Source organism: Schistocerca nitens, chromosome 8 (genome assembly GCF_023898315.1).
Source record: "Schistocerca nitens isolate TAMUIC-IGC-003100 chromosome 8, iqSchNite1.1, whole genome shotgun sequence".
Taxonomy (NCBI): Eukaryota; Metazoa; Arthropoda; class Insecta; order Orthoptera; family Acrididae; genus Schistocerca; species Schistocerca nitens.
Window position 1 is genome coordinate 18,788,144 of NC_064621.1, and position 12,074 is coordinate 18,800,217.

At 48.0% G+C, this 12,074-nt stretch overlaps 1 protein-coding gene across 1 annotated transcript in view; it reads right to left on the reverse strand.

Moving 5' to 3' along the window:
- The window catches only part of LOC126198633 (mitochondrial import inner membrane translocase subunit TIM50-C-like), a 70,136-nt gene that overhangs the window by 23,215 nt on the left and 34,847 nt on the right, over positions 1–12,074 (reverse strand). The gene's annotated exons all lie outside the window — the stretch shown is intronic.

The following is a 12,074-nucleotide window of genomic DNA, read 5'->3' on the forward strand; positions in this document are numbered from 1 at the left end:
TTTATCAATCAGCTGTACCATTTTATTTTTGCTCCTCTAGCAGTATGGTGATTTCAGTGGACTGTAGACATGTACTTGCCAAAAAATGAAACATTAATTATGGAACTTTTTTTTTAGTAAGAATTAAAACTTTATTACTACTCCTAACACAGCCACATCTGACTTTTGTGACAGTGTTAAGTAATACTGACTTCGTCAGCTAAGACACATCAGAGCATTTATTTTTTCTTTTTTTTTCATATTCTGTATGTACAGTAATTTTACTAGTGTAGATTTTATGGCATCTACAGAGCCAAAGTCGATGATAATTTGCATTTTGGCTTGACCTGTAGATTCTCAACTAGATTGACTATTATGGTTAGACATTTTTCATTATATTACAGTTTTAGATCGTAGGAAATGTATAGGGACTCTGCTTGTTCTGCGAAGATACAATGGGAACTGCCCTCGGTCCAGAAATGACCAGACACTTTGTTGGCTGAGGACAACAGGGTTCAGGTTGCTGCGCTACGCTGCAGCAAGGTTCAGGCGATTGCGGCAAAAGCTGTGACAACTCTGGTACCACCACAATTCCCTGGAAACCCCTACTTCAAAACATCATCTGATGTACAAGATCTGACCAATCTGTCCTCATCCGAGGATGAGAGGCAGATAGTAACAGCAATCTTACTTTTCTTCCAGATTATAGCATTCCCTCACCTTTCGGCAGTATATTTATATTTTAAATATAATGAAATGGTTTATTTTTATCCTTCCCTAAGGTTACACAATAAATATTTTAATAATTGACCCCAATGCCTTTTAATTATGGGCAAAGGTATGATATCAAACAATTTATTTTACCTTCCATCCTCTGTGGGTAATATTCATGGAACATAAAAGTCCATCTTATTGGTGAAACACATACAGGAGACAGAACTAGTATCTTATTTAGCTTTTATTCATTACTCTTCACTCTGAGAACAATATTTTATGACACTCCAAGCACGCATACTTCTTACAATAATATATAAACTCATTTCAAGCATTTGGGCCACACCATCAATAGTAACAATGGTTACTAAGCTTCATGTAATTGTGGATAATGATAAATGGTGAAAATCGTTACAAGTGCAACTGATTGGTTCTACTACTGAAACAGAGCATCAACTGTATTGCCTCTGGTGTCGTCTCCATCTTCATAAAGAGGGAGACAACTGAACACCTAGGAAATAAATTAAATCTCTGCCCTACACATAATTGACAATACATTGTGTTTTGAACCTTACTGCACAAAATAAAACAGAAGTACTATACAGATTTAAAGACTGCTTCTTCAGGTTTTAACAGTATGGTGTTCCAGGAGAATCACATTCAGTTATGATGTAAGAGGTACTCAAATGAAAATGAGACAGATGGATAAAAAGCAAGGAAACTGTTATCTCATAAGTAATTGCCATAACTGTTAATACATTTATCCCACTGTGAGACAAGGCAGGCAACGCCTTCATAGAAAAATTTTTGTGGTTGCCTACAGTACCATGATTGGACCCAGGCACGCACCTTTTTGAAGCAAATTGATGGCCACGAATGTCTTTCTTTTGGGCATGCAAGATATGGAAATCACATGGGCCCATATCATGACTGTATAGAGGATACGCAAGGGCTTCCCACAGGAACTTCAGCAGAGTAATCAAAACAACCTTGACAACATGTGTGCCCACCTACATGTTGCCAAAGTTGTTTTGAGAATACTGCAAAAGTTTTGCTGGTAAGCCTTTACACTTCCTTCACAGAGCCCTGATGTCCTCCCATGTGATTTCCATACTTGCGGAGCCCTGAAGAAAGACATTTGTCACCTTCGATTTGCTTTGGATGAACAGCTGGGTACAATCATGGTTTCATAGACACCACAAATATTTTTCCGTGAAGATAAAGATGATCTTGTCTCGCAATGAGATAAATATATTAATAGATTTGGTGAAGAATTTTGAAAAATAAACAGTGTATTTACTTTTTTCCATTTGCCTTCTTTTCATTTGACTGTCCGTTATATATTTACTTCTGTGCACATGTGTGAAACTCTCATAATCCATATCCTCTTACAGATTCCCTGTAAGTATACAAGCTTGACGAATGCTTGAACAACATCTCATCACATCTCCAGCAAACTTCAACTGTAGGAACAGGGAACAGGAGAGTAGATCTTTGACAAATCTAACATGGATAAATTTTGGGGTGTGGGGCTAAAGGTTAGGCCTTTGTATATGACAAACTTCTGTGGCAATGAGGCTTTTTGATGAGAGGTTTGCTTGAGTTCTGGGTTTTTTGGGGTGTTGGGAAGGAATTTTGGAGAATGTGGCAAATTAAAGAGATCAGCTAGGCAGGATCTGGGTGCAATGAGGGGTTGATGGTGGGGTTCAATGTGTGAAGGATGGGTGTTTGGTGGATAGTGATGACCCAAGGCAAGAGAAAGATTTCAACAGATTGGGTAATTTATGGAAATGGTGTCTGGAATTCTCCTTCAGGTATTTGAATGCAAGGGTTTCTATTTCAGAGAAGTTGTGTGTGTATTGAGGATTGCACAATAACATTCTCTTGTAGAGAGAATAGAGGTGGTTCTGAGATGTCTGTGCCATGGAGAGATGTTTACAGTACCAGGTTCATGAGTGACATGGATTGACGGAATCTAAAAAGATGAGGGTCATTGTGAAAGTAGGGGTGTGATCCAGAGAAGGAGATTCTTAATGTCAGGCTGATGGGTTGGGGAGGTGGGGGGGGGGGGGGGGGGGCTCTGTGATTTGCACACCATTTAAGGAACATGATGTGAAACTGGGTTTTAGTCAAGGAAAGGGATATTTTTCAGAACTGGTGCAGCAAGATGGAGCAGAGATTCTCTGGGATAGTGATGATGTTAGGAAACAGCAAATGAAGCTGGAAATGGGCGAGTGAAAGCATTAGGTGGTTATACAGAGAACTGGATAATATAGCAAGAGTTCATTGAGTGAAGAAACGGAAGAAGTTATGTTGGGAGCAATACAATGGTTTTGTGGTGTAATGATATTTGCTCACGTCTAAGTTATCATCACGCACTGGAATGAAGAAGGAAATATGTAAAGTTCTGATAGGAGGAATGTGTAGGAAGAATGAGTGGATTTGGATATTAAATATAGTGGTTGGTTGCTCAAAGGTGTTATAACTGTATTCCGGTACAATATGCGTTACATGAGTATGTGCCAAGCAAGATCGTAAGAGATGGAAAAGAGCCACCGTGGTACAACAACCAAGTTAGAAAACTGCTGCGGAAGCAAAGGGAACCTCACAGTAAACATAAACATAGCCAACTCCTTGCAGACAAACAAAAATTACGCGAAGCGAAATGAAGTGTGAGGAGGGCCATGAGAGAGGCGTTCAATGAATTTGAAAGTAAAGTTCTAAGTACTGACTTGGCAGAAAATCCTAAGAAACTTTGGTCTTATGTCAAAACGGTAGGTGGATCAAAACAAAATGTCCAGACACACTGTGACCAAAATGGTACTGAAACAGAGGATGACAGACTAAAGGCTGAAATACTAAATGTCTTTCTCCAAAGCTGTTTCACAGAGGAAGACTGCACTGTAGTTCCTTCTCTAGATTGTCGCACAGATGACAAAATGGTAGATATCGAAATAGACGTCAGAGGGCTAGAGAAACAATTAAAATCGCTCAAAAGAGGAAAGGCCGCTGGACCTGATGGGATACCAGTTCGATTTTACACAGAGTACGCGAAGGAACTTGCCCCCCCCCCCTCCTCCCCCTCTTGCAGCGGTGTACCGTAGGTCTCTAGAAGAACGTAGCATTCCAAAAGATTGGAAAAGGGCACAGGTCATCCCCGTTTTCAAGAAGGGACGTCGAACAGATGTGCAGAACTATAGACCTATATCTCTAACGTCGATCAGTTGTAGAATTTTGGAACACGTATTATGTTCGAGTATAATAACTTTTCTGGAAACTAGAAATCTACTCTGTAGGAATCAGTATGGGTTTCGAAAAAGACGATCGTGTGAAACCCAGCTCGCGCTATTCGTCCACGAGACTCAGAGTGCCATAGACACGGGTTCCCAGGTAGATGGCGTGTTCCTTGACTTCCGCAAGGTGTTCGATACAGTTCCCCACAGTCTTTTAATGAACAAAGTAAGAGCATATGGACTATCAGACCAAGTGTGTGATTGGATTGAGGAGTTCCTAGATAACAGAACGCAGCATGTCATTCTCAATGGAGAGAAGTCTTCCGAAGTAAGAGTGATATCAGGTGTGCCGCAGGGGAGCGTCATAGGACCGTTGCTATTCACAATATACATAAATGACCTGGTGGATGACATCGGAAGTTCACTGAGGCTTTTTGCAGATGATGCTGTGGTGTATGGAGAGGTTGTAACAATGGAAAATTGTACTGAAATGCAGGAGGATCTGCAGCGAATTGACGCATGGTGCACGGAATGGCAATTCAATCTCAATGTAGACAAGTGTAATGTGCTGCGAATACATAAAAAGAAAGATCCTGTATCATTTAGCTACAATATAGCAGGTCAGCAACTGGAAGCAGTTATTTCCATAAATTATCTGGGAGTACGCATTAGGAGTGATTTAAAATGGAATGATCATATAAAGTTGATCGTCAGTAAAGCAGATGCCAGACTTAGATTCATTGGAAAAATCCTAAGGAAATGCAATCCGAAAACAAAGGAAGTAGGTTACAGTACGCTTGTCTGCCCACTGCTTGAATACTGCTCAGCAGTGTGGGATCCGTACCAGATAGGATTGATAGAAGAGATAGAGAAGATCCAACGGAGAGCAGCGCGCTTCGTTACAGGATCATTTAGCAATCACAAAAGTGTTATGGAGATTATAGATAAACTACAGTGGAAGATTCTGCAGGAGAGACGATCAGTAGCTCGGTACGGGCTTTCGTTAAAGTTTCGAGAACATACCTTCACCGAGGAGTCAAGCAGTATATTGCTCCCTCCTACATATATCTCGTGAAGAGACCATGAGGATAAAATCAGAGAGAGCCCACACAGAGGCATACCGACAATCCTCCTTTCCACGAACAATACGAGACTGGAATAGAAGGTAGGTTGGTTGGTTGGTTGGTTGGTTTGTGGGATTAAAGGGACCAGACTGCTACAGTCATCGGTCCCTTTTTCCAAGTACTAAAAACACCCACAGAGAATAAAAAACGAGTAACAGAATAGAGCACAGACGACACAGAACAAGAGAAACTGAGACAAAGACCAGACAAAACGAACTAAAATCACACAGAGTGTGACGGTGGTTGGCCGACCATAGAAATAAAAAAGGAAAAGCCAACCACTTAAAACACATTAAAAAATCAGTTTAAAACCAGAGGCCAAAGGCCAGAATCAACACAAAACAATAAGATAAAACAGAAACACTTAGATTAAATGATAAAAACCCCCTGCCCGAACAAAACGTAAAAATAAGTCAGCCATAGCAGAGTCATCTGTTAAAAGGGCAGGGAGCATGTCAGGCAGTGCGAACGACTGCCTGAGCACAGCTAAAAGTGGACACTCCAATAAAATATGGACCACAGATAAAACGGAGCCGCAGCGACATAGAGGTGCGTCCTCACGGCGCAATAAGTGGCCGTGCATCAGCCGAGTGTGCCCAATGCGCAGCCGGCAGAGGACAACAGTCTCCCTGCGGGAGACCCGCATGGACGACCGCCACACAGTCGTCGTCACCTTGATTGGACGGAGTTTGTTGGGCGTGGGCAGATTGCGCCATTCAGCATCCCAAAGCAATAGAACTTCGTGGCGTAAGACTGCCCGCAAATCAGTCTCCGGGAGGCCAATTCCCAGAGACGATTTACTAGTGGCCTCTTTCGTGAGGCGGTCAACATTCTCATTGCCAGGTATCCCAACATGGCCTGGGGTCCACACGAAGACCACAGAGCAGCCGCAACGCGCAAGAGTATGCAGGGACTCGTGGATAGCCATCACCAGACGAGAACGAGGGAAACACTGGTCGAGAGCTTGTAAACCGCTCAGGGAATCGCTACAGATAACGAAGGACTCACCTGAGCAGGAGCGGATATACTCTAGGGCACGAAAGATGGCAACCAGCTCCAGTGTAAACGCTGCAGCCATCCGGCAAGGAACGTTGTTCGGAATGGTCCCCTAGAGTTAGCGCATACCCGACACGACCAGCAACCATCGAACCGTCAGTGTAAACAATTCCAGAGCCCTGATACGTGGCCAGGATGGAATAAAAGCGGCGGCGGAAGGCCTCTGGAGGGACTGAGTCCTTCGAGCCCTGTGCCAAGTCGAGCCGAAGGCAAGGGCAAGGAACACACCACGGGGGTGTACGCAGAGGTGCCCGGAAAGGAGGTGGAACAGGGAAAAAGCCAAGCCCGGAGAGAAGTTCCTTGACGCGTACGGCGATCGGACAACCCGACCGGGGCCGACGGTCTGGCAGATGGACGACTGACTGCGGGAACAGGACACGGTAATTTGGATGCCCAGGCAAGCTAAAAACATGGGCAGCATAAGCAGCCAGTAATTGTTGGCGTCGTAACCGCAGTGGAGGGACACCTGCCTCCACTAGTATGCTGTCCACAGGGCTGGTGCGGAAAGCACCAGGGGCTAGGCATATCCCGCTATGGAGGATTGGGTCCAGCACCCGCAACGCAGATGGGGAAGCTGAGCCATAAGCCAGGCTCCCATAATCCAGACGAGACTGGATTAACGCCTGGTAGAGCCGGAACAGGGTAGATCGGTCGGCGCCCCAGCGGGTGTGGCTCAAACATCGCAGAGCATTGAGATGCCGCCAACACGCCTGTTTGAGCTGCCGGATATGAGGCAGCCAAGTCAACCGGGCATCAAAAACCACCCCCAAAAACCTGTGCGATTCCACCACTGAAAGAAGTTCTCCGTTAAGAGAAAGCTGCGGCTCCGGGTGGACAGTACGTCGCCGGCAGAAATGCATAACGCAGATCTTGGCTGCCGAGAACTGGAACCCATGAGCTACAGCCCAAGACTGCGCCTTGCGGATAGCGACCTGTAGCTGACGTTCAGCAGCTGCAATGCCAATAGAGCTGTAGTAAAGGCAGAAGTCGTCAGCATACAGGGAAGCGGAGACAGAACTTCCCACGGCCGCAGCGAGCCCGTTAATGGCTATTAAAAACAGGCAGACACTAAAACAGAACCCTGTGGCACACCATTCTCCTGGACGTGGGAGGAACTATATGAGGCTGCGACTTGCACGCGGAAGGTACGATACGACAGGAAATTGCGGATCAACATCGGCAGAGGGCCCCGAAGACCTCAGCCATGAAGCGTAGAAAGGATGTGATGACGCCATGTCGTATCGTACGCCTTCCGCATGTCGAAAAAGACAGCGACCAGGTGCTGACGGCGGGCAAAGGCACTACGGATGGCCGACTCCAGGCTCACCAGATTGTCGGCGGCGGAGCGGCCTTTACGGAACCCACCCTGACACGGAGCCAGAAGGCCCCGAGACTCCAGTACCCAATTCAAGCGCCGGCTCACCATCCGTTCGAGAAGCTTGCAAAGAACGTTGGTGAGGCTAATGGGGCGGTAGCTGTCCACCTCCAAAGGGCTCTTGCCCGGTTTCAAAACGGGGATGACAATGCTTTCCCGCCATTGCGACGGAAACTCACCCTCGACCCAGAGATGGTTGTAAAGGTCGAGGAGGCGTCGCTTGCAGTCCACTGAAAGGTGTTTCAGCATCTGACAGTGGATGCGATCGGGCCCGGGAGCGGTATCAGGGCACGCGGCAAGGGCACTGTGAAATTCCCACTCACTGAATGAAACATTGTAAGATTCTGGATGGTGGGTGCGAAACGAAAGGCTCCAACGTTCCATCTGCTCTTTAATGGAGCGGAAGGCCAGTGGGTAATTGGAAGAAACGGAACTAAGACCAAAATGCTCTGCCAAGCTGTTGCCAATTTCGTCGGAGTCTGTACAAACTGCTCCATTCAGTGAGAGCGCAGGGACGCTGACAGGGGTCCGATAGCCGTAGACGCGTCGAATCTTGGCCCAGACCTGCGATGGAGTGACATGGAGGCAAATGGTGGACACATACCGCTCCCAGCACTCCTTCTTGCCTTGGCGGATAAGGAGGCGGGCCCGTGCACGCTGCCGTTTGAAGGCGATAAGGTTTTCTATGGAGGGATGTCGCTTGTGACGCTGGAGCGCCCGCCGGCGATCTTTGATCGCTTCAGCGATCTCAGGCGACCACCAAGGCACAGCCCTCTGCCGAGGGGACCCAGAAGAACGGGGAATGGCAGATTCGGCGGCAGTAACGATGCCGCTGGTGACCGATTGAACCACCGCATCAATGTCATCAGTAGAGAGAGGCTCAATTGCGGCAGTGGAGGAGAACAAGTCCCAGTCAGCCTTATTCATAGCCCATCTGCTAGAGCTCGCAGAAGAGTGACGCTGTGGTAGTGACAGAAAGATCGGAAAGTGGTCACTACCACACAGGTCGTCATGCACACTCCATTGGACAGACGGTAAGAGGCTAGGGCTACATATTGAAAGGTCAATGGCGGAGTATGTGCCATGCACCACACTGAAGTGCGTGAAGGCACAATCATTTAACAGCGAGAGATCGAGCTGCGACAATAAATGCTCAACGAAGGCGCCTCGACCTGTTGCCACTGACCCACCCCACAGAGGGTTATGGGCGTTGAAGTCGCCCAATAACAAGAAAGGTGGCGGCAATTGGGCTACCAGTGCAGCAAGGACATGCTGCGAGACATCACCATCCGGTGGACGGTAAAGACTGCAGACGGTAACAGCCTGTGGCGTCCACACCCGAACAGCGACAGCCTCTAAAGGTGTCTGGAGAGGGACAGACTCGCTGTGCAGAGTGTGAAGGACATATATGCAGACGCCACCAGACACCCTTTCATAAGCTGCTCGGTTCTTATAATAACCCCGATAGCCACGGAGGGCGGGGGTTCGCATTGCTGGAAACCAAGTTTCCTGAAGAGCAATGCAGAAGAAAGGGTGAAGGCTGATAAGTTGGCGGAGCTCAGCTAGATGGTGGAAGAAACCGCTGCAGTTCCACTGGAGGATGGTGTTGTCCATGGCTGGGAAAGGCGTGACGGGACTGGGAAGGCAGATTACGCCGCTGGGTCACCTGCTGCCTCCGATGGAGCACCCGTGCAAATGCCATCCATTGCGTCCGAGGGACCGGCGAGATCGAGGTCCTCAGCCGACGCCAGAATCTCCACCTCGTCCTCAGAGGCAGAGCTTGTAGGAAGCGGTGGGATGGGTGCCACTGCAATATCGTTGGTCTTGGGGACTTTCTTCTTTTTCTGCTTGTCGCACTGTGCCTTCGGTGGTTCAGGCTTCATGGGCTTCACCGGGTCAGTCTCAGGGACAGACGACGACCGTGAGGCCCTACGACCAGGGACTGGTGGTTGTTTCAACCACTTGCGGGCGTCCGCTTTTCCACTGGTCGGAACTTGCGAAGGGAGGTCCCCAAGGGATCCCTTCCTGGCGAGAGTAGCCGAAGAAGTCTTACGCTTCTCCGGCTGGGAAGGGGGAGCTGATGTCCCCGATGGTTGGGAGGGTGTTGCTCCTGGAGAAGATGGAGCAGGAGCAACAGGGTGTGAAGTGCCCCCCACAATCAAGGGGGCTTTTGGATGCTGACCAATCATAGAACCAACCGTATGGGACGACACAGGAGATGGAAGAACCGTCGTTGCAGCAGCGGCGTACGTTGATGTCATTGGCACAGGATGGAGTCTCTCATATTTCTACCTAGCCTCAGAGTAGGTCAGACGGTCCAGGGTTTTATATTCCATTATCCTCCGTTCTTTCTGGAAGATCCTACAGTCCGGCGAGCAGGGGGAATGGTGTTCTCCGCAGTTAACACAAATAGGAGGTGGGGCACATGGAGTATCAGGATGCGAAGGACGTCCACAATCCCGACACGTGATGCTGGAAGTACAGCGAGATGACATGTGCCCGAACTTCCAGCATTTAAAACACCGCATCGGAGGAGGGATATATGGCTTCACATCACAACGGTAAACCATCACCTTAACCTTTTCGGGTAAGACATCACCCTCAAAGGCCAAGATGAAGGCACCGGTGGCTATCTGATTATCCCTCGGACCCCGATGGACGCGCCGGATGAAGTGAACACCTCGTCGTTCTAGGTTGGCGCGTAGTTCACCGTCGGACTGCAGAAGAAGATCCCTGTGGAATATAATACCCTGGACCATGTTTAAACTTTTATGGGGAATGATGGTGACGGAAACATCCCCCAACTTGTCACAAGTGAGCAACCTCCGTGACTGGGCAGAGGATGATGTTTTGATGAGAACCGACCCAGAGCGCATTTTGGACAAGCCCTCCACCTCCCCGAACTTGTCCTCTAAATGCTCCACAAAAAACTGAGGCTTAGTTTGCATAAAAGATTCACCATCGACCCGCGTACAGACAAGGTACCGGGGTGAATAATCTCCACTGCTGTCTTTAGCAATGCGTTCCTCCCATGGAGTGGCCAGGGAGGGAAACAATCTTGGATTGAATTGCTTGCCGTTGAGGTTAGACCTCGATCGCTTAGAGACTGCTGGTGGAGGCCCACCAGTGAGAGATGATGTACCACGCTTCATTGCGGGTCATCCCCCCTGATGCCACCCACTCCGACCAGGGGCTCTCCCCACGGGCGCCACCCAGCCACAGCAAAGACCACCTGGCAGGATGGCCTTTGCTAGGAATCCCGATGCCCCAGAGGGATAGGCATCTACTCCTCGGTATACGTGGGGAGGTAGCAGCTCAGGCATCAGCAGTGCGATCCCTGTGTAGTCAGGGGGCTACCACCAAGAGGGTACATGATGGCCCCACCACAACGGACTGGCTACCGTGCTGTATGTCGGGTGTTGAATATCTATATGTGTCAGGAGGGCAAAGATGGAAGTTCATAATGGAGGGCATGTATGCTGCCCGGAACACACAGCAGCTGATCGGGCTGGAAGCACGGTGTAAGGCCAACTCCATGACAATATTGGGTGTGCCAGATTTTAGGGCAGAGGGATATATAATACACCACGTAAGGCGTCCTTCCCCAAATGGTACGCACTAACAGAAAATTTCGAAAGGTAGTGGTCAAACCCCTTAGGGGACCATCACATTAAGGCCGAAACGTTTGAGACTCCTTTTAGTCGCCTCTTACGACAGGCAGGAATACCGCGGGCCTATTCTTACCCCCGAACCCACAGGGGGGGGGGGGGGGGGGCATTAGAAGGGAGAACCGATAGAGGTACTCAAGGTACCTTCCGCCACACACTGTCAGGTGGCTTGCGGAGTATGGATGTAGATGTAGATGGTGGACAGGTATTACATGAACAGTGTGTGGCACAGTTGCAATGGTTATGACTGGTGCTACAGGGTGTCACTAAAGTCACGCACAACCACTTTAGTTGGCACAGTAAAGTGTAAGCATAATAAAGGTGGTAAGGAAAACAAAGGTAAAGATGTGGACGGACAATACAGAGGAGACAGAGAGGATAGTGATTATGGATAGTAACAAAAGAGGGATTACACAAGGTTTAAAAGGAAGAGGGCCACTAGGCAGTATAAATGTTATAGGAAAGTACTTATAGAATGTCAATACTTTAGGATTAAAGCAGACACTTACCCAAAAGCAGAAGCATTGAGCTGTCGATATGCACACACACGAAAGAAAGAAACACCACTAGCTTTTGGAGTTATACTCTACATACCTTCCTATTTGATTCCTTTGTCACTCCCATTCCCAATCGCAGAGGCATAATAAGGTGCAAGAACTGCCCAATCCACCCGCCAAGCATCTTCTGCTCTAGTCCTCTCACAGGCTTACCTTATCCCATCAGAGGCCGGGCCACCTGTGAAAGTAGCCGTGTCATATACCAACTCTGCTCTGGCTTTTTACTGGCATCACTACCAACCAGCTGTCTGCCAGGAAGAATGGTCACCACCAAACTGTTGTCAAGAACAAAGTTGTCCACCAGCTGGCACAACATGCTCAATTTCAATGGCTGCTTCACAATCTGAGCCATCTAGATCCTTCCCTTC